The sequence below is a fragment of the Sus scrofa genome, chromosome 13 (genome assembly GCF_054392235.1).
Source record: "Sus scrofa isolate SSC_HxYL_T2T_F1_AM1 chromosome 13, Sscrofa_HxYL_maternal_Yorkshire_Landrace_v2.0, whole genome shotgun sequence".
NCBI classification, from domain to species: Eukaryota; Metazoa; Chordata; class Mammalia; order Artiodactyla; family Suidae; genus Sus; species Sus scrofa.
The window spans coordinates 145,946,765-145,969,321 of NC_139395.1; the positions used below are offsets into that span (position 1 = coordinate 145,946,765).

The following is a 22,557-nucleotide window of genomic DNA, read 5'->3' on the forward strand; positions in this document are numbered from 1 at the left end:
TTTCACAAGATCCCTGAGAGAGGCACTGGTTCAGATGAGCTCCTATCAGCCCTACTGGCAACACTGCATCTCTCCGCCCTTTCCTTATGATTTGCTTTTAAACATTAAGGTCTGTCCTAAGTTAAGCACAGAGGCGGTCCAGACCACAAGACTCTCAGCTGGCAAGAGAGAACCTCATTTCTAGGGACAGTTGGCTCTCTACATGTTTCAACAAACTGGCATTATTCACGAGCTCTAATGGTCTGAAGTCAGTCTTAAATCTCAGCAAAAATAAACTTTCCAGGAAATTTCTGGCACTCCTACTTTTTTTTTCAAGCCCATCATCTCAGGAATGTTATCCAAGCAATGGCCTCTTTCCCCACACGTAACTCCATTTCCCAGTTTAAGACCATTCTTGTTCTGGCCTTGAACTGACAAAATACACACACACACAAAGAAGAGACAACAGGGAGGCCACCCTTAATGTGGGGCTTTAGATAAGTCTTTGGGAAAGTCCATGATCTCATTTTGGCACAATTAGTGCTCTACCTCTTAGTGTAAATATTATTTTTAAGGAATATCTTAAATCTGAGGGACATCTGCTCCTGGTCACTGGGGTTCAAAGAGGCTTTTTTTTTTTTTTTTTTTTTTTTTGTAAGTAAAAGAAGCAGAACCCACAGTCTGCCTTTAAGAGGTCAACAATGCAATGGTCTCCATTTCTTATTTCCCAAGTGAGCAGAACACGCAAATCTGCCTTTGAGGACCAAAACGCAAATCAGCCACATCCTTTGGAGCCATTCACAAATATTTATGAATGGACTGTTGTGTGATAGCTGCTCTAGGGAAGATGATAAGCCATGGATCCCTTCACCCTCAGGAAACTCGCAGCTCAAAAGGGAGAGCTGTTTATGTGACATATCCTTCGGGGTCTGCCCTAGTCATCGATTGCTGCTTAACAATTCACTCCCATTTTAGCAGCTTGAAACAGCAATCACTTTAGCATCTTTCACAGTATCTATGAGACAGAAATTCAGGAAGGGCTTAGCTGTGCAATTCTGGCACAGGGCTCTCTTGCAGTCATACCCAGATAGGGGCTGCTGAAGCAGCTTTGGGCTGGCCAGGCATCTTGCCTCACATTCTCTTGGTGGGTGGGCCGGCTTGGGCTTCCTCACAGCATGGCAGCCTGAGGCTAAACTGTTTACATGACGACTCAGGGCTCCAAAGGTAAGTGTCCCAGGAGACTGGGGCAGAAGCTGTATCATCTTTTATGATCAGTTCAGAAGTTACAGTGTCACTTCCTCTCAAAGGAGATTTCTCAAAGTCACATTATAAGATAAGAAGAGCAGGTGAGACAGGAAATGTCATTTTAACCATCTTTGGAAAATATAATCAGCAAGAGTGTTCCAGCAGAAAACAGAGTCACAACCAAATTAGGATAATTCAAAGAGGCTTAACTAAGGCACTAGTGGAGTTCCCGTCGTGGCTCAGTGGTTAACGAATCCGACTAGGAACCACGAGGTTGCAGCTTCAATCCCTGGCCTTGCTCAGTGGGTTAAGGATCCGGTGTTGCCGTGAGCTGTGGGGTAGGTTGCAAACGTGGCTCCGATCCCGTGTTGCTGTGGCTGTGGCATAGGCCGGTGGCTATAGCTCCAATTGGACCCCTAGCTTAGGAACCTCCATATGCTGTGGGAGCAGCCCAAGAAATGGCAAAAAAGACAAAAAAAAAAAAAAAAAAAAGAAGAAGCTTAACCAAGGTACTAGTTATGAAGATATAGGCAGGGCATAGGGAAACAGAGACTAATGTGTGACAAAGAAACTACTACACCCCTATAAGGAAGGAACAAGAAGAATAAGAGGTTACAGGACCTCAGGAGAGAAGAGTTCAGGAAGTGTTCCCTTGAGAGCACAAATCCCACCCTCCCAGCCAGGGCTTTCCATTGGCTGAACCCAACAGGACGTCCAAAGGCCCAGAGCCTACACTGAGCTGCCTCTGGGGAAGAGAGCAGAGTGAGGAAGAGCAGAGAGTACATCTGGAGAGGCAAGCAGAAGATACCCAGGTAAGGAAGATTCATAAACGCAAGAGAGATTATCATGTGATGTCAATATGTTACAGCAGTATATCTCTTTCTGCAAGAGAGAACTCCGAGCTGCTTCCATGTAATGCCACAGAAGTATCGATACGGTGAAGGGAAGTTCACCAGCCATCCTCTGGAGGTCCAGGATGCCACCCTTTATCCTGGGGCTTCAGAGAGTCCCAGGCAGTGGGAAAGAGAGTGGTCCACAGGTGCAAGCCAGACAGGGACTATACACAGCCCCTGGGCACGGACAGGAATGGCTCCTGATGGATGGTCCACAGGAAGTGGTGGTCCAACCGGAAGGACAGCTGATGAGGCTCCTCAGCACCACGATGCCCTACTATGCAACCGGCTGGGATGGAGACTGAGTGGTCTGCACCTGTGCCCACCAGAGCAGGGCCTGCCTGACCCCTGGAGACTGGGTCCTCTTCTGTTTGAGTGCTCTCTCCAAGCCTGGTCTCATCCCAAACCCCATAAACCTCTCTCCCTCATCAACTTCCCTCTAACTTTCCCTCCCCTCAATCTGGGGAATCTTCATCTAATCTGGGGGTAAGGAAGCCTGGCGCTTAACCTAATCTTCCAACTCTAGTACATATCCTATAAAAGGCAAACTCAAAAGTCCAGGTTTATGGAGTCCCACTGTGGCACAGTAGGTTAAGAATGCAACTGCATCGGCTCAGGTCGCTGCAGAGACACAGGTTCAATCCCTGGCCTGGCGCAGTGGATTAGGATGCAGCATTTCCATAGCTGTGGCGAAGGTAGTAGCTGTGGCTCAGATTCCATCCCTGGCCTGGGAACTTCTATATGCTGTGGGTGCGGCCATAAAAAACAAAACAAAATAAATAAGTTCGGGTTCTTACAACTCCACATCCTCAACTTTTGAAATTCAAATACAAAATCTGACCTACTTTCTCTCGGCATTCCTTGAGCCACACAGTGTGGGAGTTCCGGGGGCGGGGTGGGTCACAAGGTATGTGACGGAGTATCACAGAGCAGAAGTATTAGTACCATTGAAACTAAGAGGTCTAGGAACCCAACAGATCATGCATCAGGGGGATCAGGAAATATTTCATTTGATCCTCGGAAGAATAGATATCATTTCAGCAGGAAGAGTTGGAAGAGCATTCTAAGTAGACAGAGGAGAATGAGCATGAGAATTAAAACAGTTGAGAAAGGATGGTTGAATACGTAAGAAACATAGGGATATGTGCATGTAGAGGAAATAATTCTAGAAGAGCAAGGTGAGGCCAGGTCCTAAAGGACCTGGAAAGAAATCTTTGCGTCTGCGTTAAAAAAAGCCACCGCAGCTTGTGTACATCAGTGGGGTAACTGGGTCCAAGATGTGCTTTAAAAAGATTAAGACAGTGACAGTGCCTGGGGTGCAGATCCAGCAGTTAGGGCATTAGACATTCCTTTAGGCATAGACTCACTGGCGCCTCACGCCCCTGGCTTCCATCACCATCTGGTTTGCAAGGTGGCATGTTTCGAGGTAGGTTTTCCTGATCTCAGACCTGCGTTCAGAACTCCCCTTAGGGCTTGTCCACCTGCATGTCCCGCAAGCTCCTTAAACGCACCAGAGCTGAACCTGTCATTCCCTCTGCGCCTCCTTCCCTCCCATCACCACATCCCTTCCCTTCTCTCTGCCCCACACCCTCCCCTAGAAACACTGTATCCCCCAGACCAGAATTCTCATTTCCCCTCCCTCACTTCCAACTCCTAACCTCCACTCTCAATACTTAGCATAGCCAGAGCCTTCCAATCCTCCCGTCTGTGTTTTCCCCTGTTGAACCCGGCTCCTTCTTATCCTTATTGGAACTGCCCAAGATCAAGCCATCAGCACCTCTCCTTCTGACAATCACAACAGGTTGATGATTGGCCTCTCTGCGGCTCAACTCCGTCTGTTACTCCTCTCCCGCACGGTCTGTCCTAAACACTAAATCTGATCATGGTGTTTCCCCTTTAAAGACGTCCTCTGGCCACCCCTAGGCCTGTGGGATGGAGAAAACACTCATTTAGCATGTAAAGCCTTCATACCCTGACCCTGGTTACTCTTCTAGCTCTGTTCACGGCCATTCCCCGGTGACAGGTAGGAATTGATGCTTGGCTCTTTGCATTTGTCGGTGACACCCTTCCTGGAAGCAGCAAGTGATGGGATTAGATCCCAGCTGTTTGGACCAGAGAGGAAGGGCCTGGGGCAGAAGGAAATCGCAGCTGTGTATGCGTCTGCTGGAAAGGGAGGGGGAGGGGAATGAGACTATAGTAATCAATGCTTCAAAAATACTATCTGCCACGTAGTCCAGGAAAGAGGCATAGACTACCTAAGAAATGTTTGCATTACCTTATGTTTAAAGACTGGGAGGGAAAAGGGCTTTGAAAGAAAAGCAGATTTGGGTAAGATCCTAGTCTCCGAAGGGCTACTCTGGTGAGACCTCAGATAGGTATTTTTACAGGTTCCCCTCATGCAACAAAGCAGATTAGTTTCTTCCTCTTGCAAGACGCAAAGCTTCAGAGAGAATTGGAGGCCAGTTGAACCCTCATAAGCACTCTTCAGAGAAAAAAAAAGGGGAGGGGTGGGGAAGAAGGAATCGGAGGCCTGCAGAAATGGTGAATCATAGCTAATTAAATTGCTTTGTCTTCCTTGATGCTCTGGCTTTATTAAATAAACACAAGTAATCTTAATAAAATAAGTTTTGGATGACTTTAGGGTGTCCTGTTACCAGCACTGGAGCCAGGAGACCTGGGTTCCAATTTCAGACACATCCCTAACTAGCTGTGTGATCTTGGGCAGCCCTGGCCCTTCTCTGAGCCCCGGCTTCCCTGTTTATATAACCAGAGGACTGAACTACTTGGCACGAGTCCCTATATACTCAAGCCTATATTGCTTCAGTTTTAAACCAGTAAAATAGTTCCCCTCTTTCTATTTATCTGCCCCTGGATTTGACTTTTTGAATTACTCCCATCCTCAGCTTCTCTTTATTTATTTTTTCTTCTCATTCTATCTGCCCAGCCAAGCAAGGCATAGTCCTTGTCCGGCTGTTTTCCAGGCTCTTGACTTGGGTTTACAGAGTACGTTCTGCCCACTGAATCTGTTCAGGATTGGAACTTCCTTGGCGAAGACCCCAGAGCCAACAGATCTTGGACCCGTGCCACTTAGGATCCTTCCCAGGCCTGAAGGAGATGAGGCAGAAGGACCTTGATGCATGAGATACTGTGCTAATGTATCTCAATAACCCAACTGTAGCATCCTCCTGCAATGTTTCCCATTTGAACGATCCTATTTACTAAATTAATTTTTCCCAAGGGAAAATAAATCCAAGAGTAATGTAAGCTGCCTACAAAAAAAAAAAAAAAAAAAAATACAGTGACCAAGTTAAGACCATGGTAGTTGTTCTGATGGGAAGGAAATCCTTCAGCCGGTCCCGCAGCTTAGCAGCATTTGCACAGTCTCAACATTTTGTCTATTCTTGGACCCTTTCAAGATAACGAACGCCATGATAAAGACCTTGATATATAAATGTTACCAAAGGATATCTGCTCCGTGAAGATAAAACATCTGGATGAATGACTGAGTTTTCCACTTAAGAAATGCTATCTTGGAGTTCCCTAGCAGCCTAATGGTTAAGGACCCAGCAGGGTCCCTTCGAATGTGGCACAAGTTCAATCCCTGACCCCCTGGCCCAGGGACTTCCACGTGCCAGGTTGCGGACAAAAAAAAGAAGGAAAAAATGACGTCTTGACATCACTTTAGCTCAGATGGAATGATGAATCATCCAACCACAACACCCCAGGCACTCCTAAAACAATGGCGAGAAGTACATGGCAGGCTCTTCTCCAGCAACCTACGAAGATGCTTGTGATGTTAAAATGCTGTCAGAGATCATCAATGGCCAGACAGACACCAGCTAAATTTAGAAGGAGTCAGAAAACAAAACACAAACTGAAAATACCATGTCCAATGGAGACGTGATACCATTTTAGCTTTACCTTATCACCAGCCTCAGATGACACCTGAAAGGACCCCCACCCCCACCCCCGCAGAAGGTTTTCAGACAAGCTGTTTGAAATCTTTTCCTCCCAGTAAAAGTCCTCCTCACGTATATGAGTGTTCGGTTCCATTTGTCAGCCCAGCTGTCCACATACCTGAAGACAGAGCTGTTGTCAGCACCTGGGACCTCTTCACTGGACAATATTCACTGAGCCTCTGTTATGTGCCAGGCGCTGAGTCAGGATGGCACCAACCTGGACAAGACACTGTCCTGACCCGGGAGGGTTTCTTGGTCTCGTGAGGGAAAACCATGCTTAACCAAAGATTGGCAAATAATGAGAGACACATGGAAAGTGAACTCAGCCCTGCAAGAAAGCAAAGACAATGGCTCAGTTTTCTCGAATAAACCAGAGACTATCAGTGCCAGGAGGGACTTTACAGAGCATCTGTTCCATGATCCTTAACAATGAAGAGACAGAGAGGGAAGTGGTCACAGTTTTAAAGCCAGGGCCGATAAATAAATTCTTTCTCCTTTTCTGGCTGATAACTTATTGTATGTTTCTCAAATAGTCTTTGGAAGGAGATGGAATGAAATCACGCCTATACTACTGAAAGAAATCATTTCTGTTTCCAACTAAAAATATGCAAGATATATCTCATCAGTATTTGTTAAGCAAGAAGAGAATTACTCTCCCAAGATTACTGAACTCATTTACCTTGGCTGTGTATTTTAAAATAATTCCTGGAGTTCCCATTGTGGCACAGTGGTTAATGAATCTGACTAGGAACCATGAGGTTATGGGTTCGATCCCTGGCCTTGTTCAGTGGGTTAAGGATCCAGCGTTGCAGTGAGCTGTGGTGTAGGTTGCAGTCATGACTCGGATCCTGTGTTGCTGTGGCTCTGGCGTAGGCCGGCGGCTCCAGCTCCAGTTCGACCCCTAGCCTGGGAACCTCCACATGCCGCAGGAAGTGGCCCAAGAAATAGCAAAAAGAGACAGAATAAAGTAAAGTAAAGTAAAATAAAATAAAATAAAATAAAATAAAATAAAATAAAATAAAATAAAATAAAATAAAATAAATACATAAAGTCATTCCTTACCTCCACCTTCCTACCATTATGGTCTTCTGTAGAAAACTCATTATTATCTTATTTGTGTTCTCTACATTTGCACAGCATTTTGGAGTTTAAAACATATTTTAAAGCCCACTGTCTCCATTTGGAAATCAAGCTGTAGGCTTGATAGCTTTAGAGGGACAAAGTAAGGGGAGATGGTTCAGAATGGAGCTAAGCTTGTGATGCGGGTCAGGGAACAAGACCTACAAACCCAGGTGGCAGGAGCCAGGATGCTGAGACCACTCCTGTGAGCCAGACAAGCAGAGGAGGGCTGAGGAATGGATTCAGGGTCATGAAGTCTGGTGAACTGGAAAGAAGCAAGTCAATAACCACTTAGTGAATAACTCCTGTGTGCCGGGCGCCATGTTAAGTGGCTCCAAAGATGAATGAGCAAGGCACCCCCTTTGAAGAGTGTTTGCATTGTCGCACAATCTCTTTAAGCCACAGGGTGTAGGAGGCATGAGTGAGCAGAAGCCATAGGGCCAAGAGGAGAAGTAGAGGAACTGAATTCCTGGGGGGTGGCCTCACCTTCTCTGTGGGTTTGGATCCATCCCAGCTAGTGGCACTGGGAAGGAAGAAAGGTGCCATGGATGTGACCACTGGACACATTTGGGCAGAGATGGAGGTTAATCTGCCACAGGAATGATAAACTTGGGACCTTCCCATGAACACCTTATACAAGGACCTCTCGAACAGTACTTCATTTTAAAGCCAGGAAGTGGATTCTACTCATTTTGTACGCAACGGGATTTTAATAATGTTTACATAGGCTGAGAGAGGCCAAAAGGGCCATCTGTATGATAGTTAAAACGTGGCGTGTGGGGGCGTGGGAGGGCTCCATGGCTGAGGGCTACTGGGGGTGCAGAGGAGCAGCTAGAGAGATTGAGAGGATGATCAGAGATAGAACAGGGAGGCTCCCAGGCAGTTGCTAGGGAGCGAATCTGTAAAGGGTGCTAGGACACGCCCATGGAAGGCAAATCCGAATGAGAAGGTAACGGGGTAGGGGGTGAGTAGGAACTGGAGCAGAGACTTGTTAGAAACCAGCAGTGAAGACAGAAACATCAGAAAGGAGGGATATGTTTGGAACTTGTTTAACAGAGACAGAAAGCTATTAGTTGGAGCTTCAGCCCTCCCAAGCTTGCCTTCATCCATCCAGACTGCAGGTTCTCCTGGCTCATTTAAGCTAGCCCCTGGCGGGAGTTCCTGTGTGGCTCAGTGACTTGAGGATCCAGTGTTGTCTTACAGTGGCTCAAGTCACTGCTGTGGCATGGGTTCACTCTCTGGACGGGGATATTCTGGAGAGTTTCCACATGCCGAGAGTATGCCCAGAAATAAATGAATAAATAACAAACAAAGAAACTAGCCCCTGGCAATGCTTCCCAAATTGCCTGCATCCTCTTGGCAGATAGCTGGACCCTCCATGTGCTGGTCCCGTCTCATGTGCAGCCTCCCTTTCCTTGGTGGGTACCTGCCCCCACCCTCTGCCCTGCTTCTTTCCTCCACAGCTTCTATGTGGATCCCTCCCCCAGAGATTCCCCCATCCTTCAAGACATAGCTCCTACGGGATGCATTTCTGGATCCATCCCCCTTAGCACATCACCCTTCTTGATGTCACTTCCATTTCATCCTGCATTATAGCAACCTGTGTGCTAGTCTGAGGGCCCACCTCCACCCTTTCTTAGAGAACTTCAAGGGCAGATACCCGAGGGCTTTCCTCTGTATACTCAAGCACCAGGAGGAGGAACTAGTACGCCATAGACCCTGAATTACAGCCAATGTACACCTAGGACAATGCTCCTGTGGTCCTTTAGTGGTTGTGAGGTGGGTTCTGGAGCCAGACAGCTCAGGCTCACTTGTTCCATCACCAGGTAGGTGACCTGGGGCAACCTACTTCATCTTGTCTGTGCCTCAGTTTTCTCTTCTGTAAAATGAGCATAATAGAACTTTAAAGGGAGTCTGTAATAGCTCTGTAAAGCCCCTGGCATGCTGTCTAGACACCGAGTGCTCAGTAAATGTAGGGAATGATTAGGAACACAGAATAATAGGGGTGCAATCTCCTTTTGATCTCCAAGAAGGCTCTGACTCATTTGTGCTGTATTTCCTGTCTTTGTCCTATTCAAAGTTTATGTCTGCACATGGCAGCTCTCTGTCAAGTCTATGCTGGCTCATATGCACAGGAATATTAGCAGGCAATTTGTTAACAAAGATTCAAAACAACCAGGTCAAAGAAATTTTGCTTAAAGCAATCTACCAATTCATCCAGCCATCAAACATATGCCACTGTGAGCTGGAAAGTCCTACAAAAAGGAAAATGAAATGAACTAGACGAAATCCCCACTCTCATGCTGTGATGAGACTCTGGGGCAAATGTTGTCCAAGTCCAGACAGGGCTACAAAGAAGAGCAGTGAGGTGTTCCTGCTGAGACACAATGGGATCTTGGAAGCACTGGGACACAGGTTCGAACCCTGGCCCAGCACAGTGAGTTAAGGATCTGGCATTGCCATGACCTGTGGTGTAGGTCGCAGACACAGCTCAGATCTCGCATGGCTGTGCCTGCAGTGTAGACTGGCAGCTGTAGCTCTGAGTCGACCCCTAGCCTGGGAACGTCCCTATGCCATGGGTATAGCCCTAAAAAGCAACACAACAACAACAGCAATAACCACAACAGAAAGATTTCTACCAAATTAGTTAGGCATCCTGGAGAGACCATCTGATTGCTGAAATAAATGATCATTCTTTATTTCTTGAATGGTTTGATGATTTGATGGTTATTTTTCTGAAGTCTATTTCTGATTTCTGTTAGAAAAGCAAGAGCCTTCAGAAAGTCCATCTGACTGACCTTATTCACAAAACAGACATGGACTCATAGACACAGAAAACAAACGTATGGCTACCAATGGAGGAGTGGAGGGGAGGATACACTGGGAGTTTGGGATTGACAGATCCACACTACTGGTGTGTAAGATAGATAAACAAAAAGATATACTTACTTCATGGCACAGAACTGCACAGTCAATATCTTGTAATAACCTATAACGGAAAAAAATACGAATAAGAATAGATACAGATGTATAACTGAATCACTTTGCTATATACCTGAATCAAGTACACTTCTACTTAAAAATAAATAATTTTTGGAGTTCCCATCATGGTTCAGCGATAACAAACCAGACTAGTATCCATGGGGATGCACGTTCACTCCCTGGCCTCGATCAGTGGGCGTTGCCATGAGCTGTGGTGTAGGTTGCAGATGCGGCTCGGATCCTGCGTAGCTGTGGCTGTGGTGTAGGCCGGTGGCTGCACCTCCAATTCGACCCCTAGCCTGGAAACTCTCACATGCCACAGGTTCGGCCCTAAAAAAGCAAAAATAAGAATAAATAATTTAATTTAAAAATTTTTGGTCACTTTGCTGTACAGCAGAAATTGAAGGAACATTGTAAATCAACTATACTTTAAAAATTTTTTTTAAGTTTTTTTTTTTTTAAAAAAAAACAAAGTCCACTGGGACCCAGGAGAGAAAACTCAAAAGCAGCCCAGGGTCAGAACTACTTAGTGAGCTGATCCGAGAAGCAACCTCTTCACATTCTCTGAATGACTCCACCAAATGGAGTGACCATAGCTCTTTACAGCCAGCAAGGAAATAACTTAGGGCTTCTAACCTCAAGATGGGCAAACTCAGAACTCATTGTACCCTGTTTCACTTGTGCCCCCAGGTATCCTCTGAGGACTGTGGAGAGAGGATGCAGCCAGAGGCTGCTTTGCTAAGAGCCCACGTGGAGGAGGAGATTTTGCTCATGGCTTCCTGGGAGGCTGTGGACCAAAGGCAGTGACCCTGATCAGAAAACACTACTTTTTCTCTCCAGTGCAGAAAGGAGAGAAGACAAAAATTTGGACCCAGAAAGAAGAATCTCCCTCTCTCTCTCTCTCTCCATGTCAAATTAAAAGTAACTTCCACTTCTTGTGGTGGGAACTGTAATCCTACTGAAATTACAGCAGCAAAGCTGGGGGGCCTATTACACTGTGCTCTGTCAGGGACGTGTGGTCCCTAGGAAACTAGCTATTTAAGCAGCCTTCGCTTGTCCAGAGTTGATGATCTGAGCAGTTTTTTGTTTTGTTTTGTTTTTTTCTTCGAGAGCACCCTGTTGGGATGAGAACTGTTATTTATTTGATGGTTTTCCTTTTGGTCTCAGGGACCAGATGGGGCTAGAGACCTGGAGCTCTGGCTGAGGTGGGGAGAGGGGACAGGGGTAACCCTGAGGGCTCTGAGCCCTGGTTCCAGTCGTCCTGCTGGTCAGCCACTCCTATGGTTACTTGTTCAAGCCAATCCCTTCTCTCGGAGACTTTTTTTTGTTCTTTTTAGGGTCATACCTGCAACATGTGGAAGTTCCCAGGCAAGGGGTCGAATCAGAGCTGCAGCTGGGGCCTACGCCATGGCCACACAACACCGGATCCAAGCCACATCTGTGAACTACACCTCAGCTTGTGGCAATGCCGGGCCCTTAACCCTCTGAGGCACAATGGGAACTGAGATGTTAGATGTGTCCAGCCTATAGACTACTCTAGTCACTAGACTAACTCACTAAGATTGTGACCAGGGCACACCGTCATCTTAGGGTCTCGGTTTATTTGTGGGTGAAATGAATGTGGTGGACAGACTGGAAGGAGGCCCCCGTGGTTCACGCCTTCTGTATCCACACCTTTGCGTAATCCCCTCCCATCGAGTGTGGGCGGGGCCTCCTGACCCACAGACTATGGCAAAGATGACAGGGGGTCACTCCTATGATGACACTACATAAGACTGTGATGCTCATCTTACTAGCAGACTCTGTACTGACTGTCTCCCTTGCTGGCTCTGAGGGAGTAAGCTGCCATAGAGAGAAGGACACTGGAGGGTGGCCTCTGTCCAAAGGCCCTCAAGGAGCCAAGGACCTCAGTCCAACAACCCTCAAGGAATTGAATCCTGTGCACAACCAAGTGACTTTGGAGGGGGATCCTTCCCCAGTCAAGCTGCAGATGAGAACCCAACCCTGGTCGACTCCTGGATTCAAGATTCGTGAGCGACTCTGAGACAGGGAGCCCAGCCAAGCTGCTCTTAGACTCCTGACCCACAGAAACTGTGGAATAACAAACGGACGTTGCTTTATGCCACAAAGTGTGTGGTAATTTGCTATGCGGCAATTGATAACAAATGCAATGAAGCAGCTGGAACCGTCCTTACTGCCACCCTGTGAGAATGATAATTATATTCTTTTGCTATCAGCATCACTCCTCCATCATGACATAGACAAACACACTGTAAGATGCTGTCCCTGTGCTGGGGTGAGAATAATTTATCTTCCTAGAACTCCTAGGGTACTTATTCTATATTTAGATTCTCATGTAATCAGGCCTCATTTCCAGGCTTCACGCTGCTGATTGCAAACACCACACTCACATGCACGGGCCCACATTCTCACACACACAGACACACACAGACACACAGACACACAGACACACAGACACACACACGGGTCCTGCATTCCACACGGGCCCACATTCACACACACACACACCCACACACACACACGGGTCCCGCATTCCACTGAACCCAGTTAGGGGTTAACCTGGAAGAAACTGGCTCCAGCAGGAGACAGGACTCCTCTGAGATAGAGCGGAAGGGCTTGCAACAGGAAGGTCTGCTAGTCTTATTTGGTGGTGTTGGTTCCAAGAGAAAGAGTCAAGGAGACAAGTCTGCCGAAAGGAATTAAGCCTCAGGAAGAAATTATCTAGCAGGGGCCCCCATTTCAGCAATTTTTAAAAATGACCCCTGGTATTTTAATAGCAGTTAAAGACATCAGGCTTCTTTTTAGGTACAGATTTGCTCAGAAAGAGTGTGAAAAGAAGAGCCTCGGTAAGCCTATGTTATTTAACCCATTTTGTTCCTGTCTGAGCCTGCTCTTCTGGAATCTGACATCCTCCACAAATAAAGTCAACTTTACGGACAGCCTCATTTTGGAGGTAAATGAAAGGAGACCAACGTTTGGCTAGTGTCTGAGGTCGTGGAAGCTGGAATGGTCCAGAGTGGTGCTGAGAAAATCCGGCTCCCACACATCTTTGAGGCAAAGAGAATCTGTGCTTTTACCAGCAGGGCTTTTGGGGCTGTGGGGGAGCCAGACACTCTGTTTCAGGAGAGTTTGGGGGTTACTGCCACTGGAGCTGACTTAGGAGTAGGATGTGACAGGAGCCAGGTGGGGTGAAAAGGTTCTGAGATCAGAGCCAGGTAGAGCCAGTGAGAAGTGCTGGGGAAATGTTTCTGAATAAATGAATAAATAAAGCATTAATTCCTGCCCCTAGATGCCCTGCAGCTACGTTTGTGCAGGGTTTCCCCTAACAAGGAAGGATAAGATCCACCACTGCCTTTCAAGAAACTTACAGACTGGACAGGCTTACAGTCAAGATTCAGGAAACGGCCAATTAGAACCCAATAAATAGAAACAAGGGAGGGCCCAGTCCACTGAGCCAGGAGGAATCTGGAGAAATTTCAGGAAATTTCTAGTGATCCCTCCCAGGCTGTAGCAGAAGGCTGAATTTGGCAACAGGTGTGTGGACATTTCTTGATGAACTGATAGAAGCTTTAAAAGCACCGCCCCCGCTCCCGATGCTTCTGGCCCCAGCAGAAAGCCCTTGGAGTTCCAGGGTGAAAACTGCTGGTGTGTGGGGACTCAGCCCCGCGTAACCAGGCCAACGGCGGGGCAGCATCGGGTGGTCCAGGGGCTCCGCGGAGGCCTGTCTGCGCCCCGTGCTGCTCCCAGCCGATGGGCCCCCGTCACAGGCAGCAGCGCAGAACCCCGAAGCCGGCCTTTGTGCCGCCGGCGGCCGCCTTTGTGCGGCTTGGGCCCGGGCACCCCGCCGGGCCGCCTCGGCACGGATCACCCCCGCCGCGCGCTGTACCTGGCCTTTTGTCACCAGCTGCTAAAGAATTCAGAAAATCAAATTTATTTCCCCATTACCGCCGGGACGCCCCTTTGTGTTGCGAGGTCTCTTTAACCATTGCGATCCCAGCCGACTTTGTGAGGGCCTTTAAGAAAAGCCGCCGCCTTCCAGCCCCCTGACTCTCGGCCCCCGTGGGAAATCGCGGGCACCGTCGTCTTCTCGCACTAAAGACGCTAAGGAGCCCCGAGGCATGGGGTTCTCAAGTGTCCTGCCTGTTAACGGGGATGAATCAATAGGCATCTCGAGTTCAGATGATGTGCGACCTTTAACCCCCTCCTCAGGACTGAGCGGATGGGTATTAAACTCCACGTCTTACCAGCCCAGCACTGTCCTCAGCCCGCTGGCACGTCCAGTTTCACCCTCCGAGGGTTCAATGCTACCGGCTCCTCCCCATTGCCATCTGCCGGAAGCCACAGGCTAACCCGAAAGGGCTTCTCTCAGGCGGGTTTCTCAAGTGTCTTGGGCACTTTAAGATAAAAGGGGGTACCATTATTTCCTTGATTAGGTCGATATTTCCTGAAATGAATACAAAATATTGCCTTGACTTGCCAGGTTTTTTGGGGAGTGGGGGAGGCACAGGGGGGCTGTTTATTTTTTGTTTTTTGGTGATTGTGTGACGAAATAATTTTTTTTTCCCTAAAGAAAACCAGTTTGGGAGTTCCCATCATGGGTCAGCGGTAACAAACCCAGCTAGTATCCATGAGGACTCAGGGTCCATCTGTGGCCTCACTCAGTGGGTTAAGGATCGGTCATTGCCCTGAACTGTGGTGTCCACCCACAGCTACAGCTCCAGTTACAACCCTAGCTTGGGAATTTCCATATGTTCCTGTGCAGCCCTAAAAAGACAACAAACAAACAACAACAACAAAAACTGTTTTAAAAGGGTAAGGAAGAGCAGGTGCAGGTGCATGCTTATAGCACAGGTCACCCACACTATTTTGTCCGCTCATAAATTAACAGAAGAGATGGATACGAACAAATCCACCAACACAACGACACCAACCCAAGAAAACCTTTGAGTGAAAAGTTACAAAATTACAGTACCATAATTCATATTTTCATTACAAAATAATATATAGTGCTGTAATTTGAATTATATAGTCATGAAGCAGAGAAAAATCATAATAAGAGAGTCTGGCCCATTGATTGTAAATTATGCATGTTTTAAAGCTTTTGCAAACAGTAAAAAAAAAAATAGTCATGATATATAGCACTTAGCAGGAGTCTTTTTTTTCCTCTCTTTTTTTTATTGTGAGAATTTGGAGATGCCACTCAGTTCCACTATGATTAAAGGACATGAATATAAATCAATGCCACATTTGCTAACAAACAGCATTCCTCTCTTTATACACATCTGTGTGTCTACATACACACACACACACACACACACACACCCACAAACGACTGGCCCACTCAGCTGCCCCATGATTTCACAAAAGAGTGCCTCTAATGTTTTCTGCTTCATAGGGAGCCAGTGGGCACGGGGCTGAACTGGATACCTACACCAGAGAAGGCCTGAGAGGCGTAATCAAATAAGGGAGCCACTTGAACTGAACTCCCAGCAGGAGCAGGAGGGAGGCCTGGAAAGGTTACAGGTACTTTTCAGCCAGCCTCGCAGGAGAGCACCAACTTCCTGCTGCTAGAAATTTGTCTGCAAATTTCTTCCTCATTCAGACAGAGAGCTGGGGTCCAGGAGACACGGGGTTGATATGATAACTTGATTAAGGCTGGGACGGATGACATGGGAGCACCAAGTCGGCTCAAAGGAATCTGTGCTCTCCTCTTTAACCTCTCCTTGGGAGCCTACAAATTATATCTATTAATGTATCAGCCCCCTGGCACCACACAAATTCATTACCCGCTCACATGTATGTCAATCATTCAAGGCGCTGTTATGGAATCCCCAGCACATTTTCATTTCTCTTCTTCTTTAAAAAAAAAAAAAAAAATGTGTAACCTGTTGGGTAGTGCAGACAAAGACACACAGCCTGCATCCTCCTGCTGCAGTCACTTGGGAGGTAGAAGGAGCGCTGTCAGTCCAGGCTTTCAGAGAATCATTTAAATGGGCCCTGGGCAGCTGGACCAGATCCAGGGGAGGGACAGACCGAGGAGGAAGGATTTGGAAACCATGTTCAGTGAAGCATGAATGGGAAACGTGAGGATTAGCCTGGAGAAGAGGAAACGCAGAAAGAACTTGAGATCTGAAGACGTGCTAAACGGAAGGAGGACGAGCATCTTCAACTGGGGGGGGGGAAAGAGCCCCATTCGGGGGAGGAGTCACTCAGGGAGGCAGCGGGTGGTGGAGACAGGCCTTCCAAAGAGCCAGCAAAGTGCCTGGATGAGAAATGGGCTACGTGCTGTGGCCACCCCAGATGGATGTGAAGAAAGCTGCAGTGTGGCCACAGCTACAGGAATCACAGCTTCCCCTCCCAGGGTCTGAGCCAGGAGCCAGGCAGCCATTGAAAGGCTGAAAAACCACAACTCCAAATACTGGAAGGAGAGGAAGCTAACTGAGGGTAAGCTTAGCAAACAAGGCAGGTTCTTCAGTGTACAGTTCAATGAGTTTTGACAAACGGAACCTACATAACCACCAGCCCAGTCATGATAGAGACCATAAACCACCACCCCAGGAACAAGGTTCCCTTTGCCTCCTTTCCAGCAAACTGCCCCAGCCCCACCCCCAGGCAATCGCTTTTCTGATGTCTCTCCCTCAAGTCAGTTTTAGAACTGCATTTAAATGGAGTTAAATTTAGTATGGACCCTTTTGGGTCTGGCTTCTTTCACTTTACGTGCTTTTAAGATCCATCCATGTGGTTTGCTCCTTTTTAATGCTGAGTAGCATTTCCTAGTCAGGATACAACACATTTTGTTTGCTCATTCTCTTGCTGATGGACATCAGGGCGGTTCTGGTTTGAGATTTTATAAATGCAGTTGCTACTAACGGCCTCAGACGATTTTTCATTGCTGAGTCAGAGGGTATATTCCAAATGCCATTTCAAGCAGGAGGGCAAAGCAAGGAAAAGCCTGAAGCCATAAGGTGTGGACTTAAGACTAGGAAGAGTTTCTGGGACTTGACAGTTGCTGGTTTGCACAACTTTCCCAGAAAGCACAAGCTGTACCCCTCTTCCTCCCACTGGTGGGCAGGAGGCATCCACCAGGACTGATCTGGGCAGCCCAGGGTCCTCCCTGAGTAGGAATATCTGTCTCAGCAAAGTGGGTGTTGGCCATCATTTGAAGGCTACTTGAAATGTCGGAATTCACATCTACTGAGCTCCTTTTGGGTGCACTAGGGGCTGTGGGAAGAGAGAGGAATTTGATGACCCTGTCTTTAAAGAGCTTAAAAGGAGAATAAAATGATGTATGAACTAGGAAACCATGACTCTGAGTTCAACAAACACTCACGGGTCAGTTGCTGTGCTGGTGTGGACTGAGAACAGGTATTGAGAGTCCGGATCTGCTGTGTCACTTTGGGACATGGAACCTGTCCATGCCAGGTGTCCCCATGGCTATGCATCTCCTCTTTCAGATGGCCCTGAAGGGAATGTTGGCAATGAGGCTTTGAAGTTTACATTAAAGCCATAATAACACAGAATGGTTTTGGTGATGGATAGCACTTTAGAGTTCATGGTCCACTCTATCCCAAGGACAGATGGGAAAGCGATGTCAATGCTAAGAGAAGGTCTTTCCCCAAGGTCACAGGCAGAAATGTTTTCCTGCCCAGTACAACCATTATCCCATTGTATCAGTTGGCCATTTATGATAAAGTCCTCTTTATATGGCAGAGAACTATTTATCATGCTGGTATTGATGGATATGATTAGCACATCTGTTGTGGTCTCAGTGGACTGATCAATCAGACTTGGCCTCTGAGCAGCTGTTACATTTGAAAAAAAACGTATTTGAATCCAGAAGTTATCCAAACCGTGTGATAAAAACCGTAGGCCATGTTATGCTAGGACCCTTTGTGATTAGGGCTCATTCATCCTCTGTACCAAGTTGTTTATTTATCTAGTTGTTGGGCTTTTGGTTTATTTCCTTGTCATTTTTCTATGCACAGGTTTGACAGCTGTGTAATCACAGAATACTGTATAAACTACTTTATATTTCGCTTTTTTGCTTTATTTTCTATAGAGTAAAACTTTCTTACTTTGGCTAAACCACACAAGCCTTTAAAAACATTCATGTATATTACATTACGACAAAGGAAGAAAAAAGCTGTGAATATATTGAAGTTCCATATTCTTTTCCAAACATTTATTAACAGATGTGTGTAAAAGAAATGAATTTGGATTTATGCAAACTTGGCAGGAACTCATTAAAAATTAATTTGCAAATCAGAGGGAACAAAGACTGCAGTGTTCATGATTCCTGCTTTGTGGTTTTTAAGTAATACTAAAAATTATAAAGTACTTTATACAGGCACAATCCTTTACATTTTTCAAACTACCTTTATATCCATTCTCGCTCTCTTTTTTTTTTTTTTTTTTTTTTTTTTTTTACTTTTTAGGGCCACACCTGTGGCATATGGAAGTTCCCGGGCCAGGGATCAAATTAGAGCTGCAGCTGCAGGCCACAGCCACAGTCACAGCAACTCGGGATCCCAGACACATCTATGACCTATACCACAGCTTGAGACAACACCAGCGCCTTAACCCGCTGGGCAAGGCCAGGGATCTAACCTGCAACTTCATGGACTAGTGGGGTTCTTAACCCACTGAGCCACAACGGGAACTCCCATATCCATTCTTTCACTAGAACCCCTAACCAATGGGCAAGGCATGTGTTATTGCCATTTTGCAGATTAAGAAAACAGCCTCAATATCTCATGATAACCTAAAATGGAAAAGGATTTGAAAAAGAGTATATATATATATATATATATATATATATATATATATATATATATATAAAAAACTGAATCACTTTGCTATACACTTGAAGCTAACGAAACATTATAAATTAACTGTGCCTCCATAAAAATGGTTAGTTAAAAAAGAAAACAATGGCCTGGGATAAGACACTTAGCCAAGTTCACGTACAGAGCACATCCATGTGGCCTCTACCACACTACCCTCTGCCCACAGAGCACTGCAGCGCAGGCCCAGCCCCCCACGGCACCCCAAAAACCCCATGAGCCTCTGCCCCATTAACAGAGCAGTTCTTTTGAGCGATCACAAGATCTGTGATCCCAGAACTTTTTTTTTAAACACTGAATATTCACTTCTTCTCTATCTTCTGTCAGAAACAGAACTGGCTACATAATCTGCAGGACCCAGTGCAAACTGAAAGTCTCGAGCCCCTTGTTCAAAAAACAGGAAGAAAGATGCCAGTAAAGATCCTAAAATATAAGCTTTTTCCTTTCTTCTGTGGTCTCACTCTCAATTTGTCACGGTGGTTTTGATTTGCTATTTACTGCCGTTCTAAGTAAAGTGAAATTCAATTTTCAGGTACCCAGCATGAGTTTTACTGTTCATCTTTCGATTTTACAATGCCAGTTTTAAAAGCAAATAGAAGAGCCTTTAACTCTTACGCAGAATCACCGAAATTACAGAATTTCGATTTCATATCCCATACATACATGTACTTTTTTGCTTTTACCACGGTGGAAGTGCTGATCAAAACTAACTCAGCTGTGTTTATTTCACTTCATCATACACATAATCCCCTGGGGTGCTCTGCCATCGGCTTCCTGAGGGAGCTGCTGCGTAGACAGGTGACTGCATCCTCCTCTTCCTCTCCTTCTGTCATCATGTTCAGTGACTGGCCAATGGGGGAAGTCTCATGAGTAAAAAAGGCTACGGTGGGGGCCTCTGGTGAATCGTGTTTCTTGGAATGCCACTGTCACCTTTCTGCATTCTTCCATTCCACTTTGAACACAGATGATGACTCTTGGGGCCACCAGCACCCCGCGTACTCAGTTGCAGACACAGCACGTTTGCCTTGTTCTGAGAGTCACTGAACCCCCTTGACTGTGGTTCTGAGGGGATTCTGTCCTCCTGAGCCATAGAGGGTGTTCTGTGTGAATGGCAGGCAAGGGATCGCAGTGGACAAGCGTGTTGTCTGCCTCTCCCTTGCTCCACCGTCTCATGGACTTCACTTTGCAAAACGGAAGTTCAAAGACGAAATTGTCAAGCACATCAACACAACGCCAGCCAAGCATGAAACCAAGCCCAGGGTACTTTTGAGCATGGAGTCCTGCTCCGCTGCATGGGTCACATGCCTGTGAAGCTGATCCTGGTCAGAAGTCAAAGTCAACTTTGATCATTACTAGTGTAGAGGCTTTGAGGGTGTAGATAAGTCTCCAGGACTTGAACTATAGCTGAACTTCTGGATGAGTTCCAGGGTGGACTCCCTTCCTTACAACACCCCCCACTGATGGGGCTCGAAGAAGTGCCATCCCCTGGGGAAGAGGGGACACCCAGTACTGTTCCACTGGACAGCCCTGTGCCTGTAACTGGGTGAGGAAGGAAAGAGGACTACAGATCAGCTGGGCCCAACTAAGGTACAGTGAAAGGAGAAGTCCTGTCCAGGAAATGCTATTGTAACCAGAAATTAAGGGGGAAATCCAAAATGTCACCATAATCTACTGGCACCCTTCTTTCTCCAAAAAAAGGAAAAAAAAAGTTTTTAAGCGACTCATCGCTGAAGATGCATCTCTGGAGCATCTACATGATCCCCAGTTCCAGGAACATCTGTGGGGGGATGGAAAAAGCCAGGGAGATCCAAGGTCTGGTCATAGCTCTGGGGTTCTTTCTTGATGCATGACTGTGCTCGGGCCACCTAACTTCTCTGCACTTCAGATCTCTTAGCTGTCGAACAAGAGCAATGACTCCTCATCCAGCCGTAGGTAGGTTGCTTGGGAGAATTAAACTAGAGGATGGCCATAGAGTGGGCCATAAGCTGGACATCACCGCGTGCACGTGAAGGCACGTTGGCATCCTGTGCATAAATGGTGTATATGGCACACAGACCCCATCAGGAAATTTCACTCTGGGGCAGAGTGATTTACAAAGCCTGCTCAGAAGTGGAGTCAATTAAGGTCAGCTTTCTATGTTGCTAAACAACAGGGGATTCTGGGTTCAGTAACGTTGAAAGGCAGGCCCAACACACCCCTTGAAACTGGGCTTTTGAGAGGGTTCAAAGGAACGCGAAACAAAAGCCTCTCTTTGTGATGTTTTCACTCTTCCTTCATTGTCCCCTTTTACCCTCCAAGGGCCTTCATGTAAAGAAAGGGGCTGCTAATGTGGCGAGTGGGAGTTTAAAATCGTCCTGGGCCAACAATGTTGGCACATTCTGCCCAGCCTCATTACAGAATCATCTGAAATGCTTGAGAAGTGTTTCCCACTCATTAGCATAAATAGCAGAAAAACTCTTTCACAAACAAAGCAGGTTCCATCTGCCCCCAGTATGTCCTCACCTTGACTTCAAATGGCCAGTCCCTCCCCCAGCACAATACCGGGGGCGCCGGCCTCCGAGGCCCCAAGCACCCCACTTCAGAACGGCATTCAGTGAAATATCAACACGGTAACCTGCATGTTTATTCATTGGCCGGCCCCCTCCTTTTAATGGAGTCCCTTCCCCATTGTGGCCACTTGATGCTTTCACAGACCCAAAGGGAGAGGCTTCCTTTCCAGGCTGTTGGGATCCTTAGCAACCCACACCTTGGGAGTGGGTCGACCAGGCTAATTAGGTTTGTTCTGCCTTTTTGGCCCGAGCGTATTTTGTCAGGTATTCTGGCTGTGGGATTAAAGAGTCATTAATCACCTCCGCCTGACTCTGACAAGGTGGCTTTTACAACGAAGTCCACTTCCCTGGTGCTGGCTGGAGCCAAGGCCAGATCTGTTTTGCATTTCCCTGGAGAAGAATGTACCGGTGTCTCCCCAGTCAACCTTCTTGCCGAAAATTCGGCCTCTGCCTACCAGTGCCGAATTGAAACGCAGAGACAGGGTTTGGAGAAAGGAGAAAAAGACAGCTTTTATTGCTTTGCCAGGCAAAGGAGGCCACACATGCTAATGCCTTAAAGACTGTGCCCTCCCTTGGAAAGGACTGTGAGAAGTTTTTTTGCTTTTTTTTTTTTTTGTCTTTTTGCTGTTTCTTGGGCTGCTCCTGCGGCATATGGAGGTTCCCAGGCTAGGGGTCGAATCAGAGCTGTAGTTGCCAGCCTACACCAGAGCCACAGCAACGCGGGATCTGAGCCGCATCTGCAACCTACACCACAGCTCACAGCAACGCCGGATCATTAACCCACTGAGCGAGGCCAGGGACCGAACCCGAAACCTCATGGTTCCTAGTCGGATTCGTTAACCACTGCGCCATGTCAGGAACTCCAGGACTGTGAGAAGTTTTATAGTAAAAAGGAGAACAACAGGTTTTCAGATAGAAATCAGGATTGGGACAAACAAGCACTCTTCTTTCTTTGGGGGAATCTCAG

The 22,557-nt window shown here is 46.8% G+C and overlaps 1 long non-coding RNA gene across 2 annotated transcripts in view; it reads right to left on the bottom strand.

Moving 5' to 3' along the window:
• Positions 1–22,557, bottom strand: part of LOC110256390 (uncharacterized) — a 147,239-nt gene that overhangs the window by 21,657 nt on the left and 103,025 nt on the right. For both annotated transcript variants that reach the window (XR_014824553.1, XR_014824552.1), the window contains 2 exons: positions 10,145–10,184; positions 6,195–6,404 (listed from right to left, as the gene is read on the bottom strand). This is a non-coding gene — a long non-coding RNA (uncharacterized LOC110256390). The remainder of the gene's footprint in view (positions 1–6,194; positions 6,405–10,144; positions 10,185–22,557) is intronic.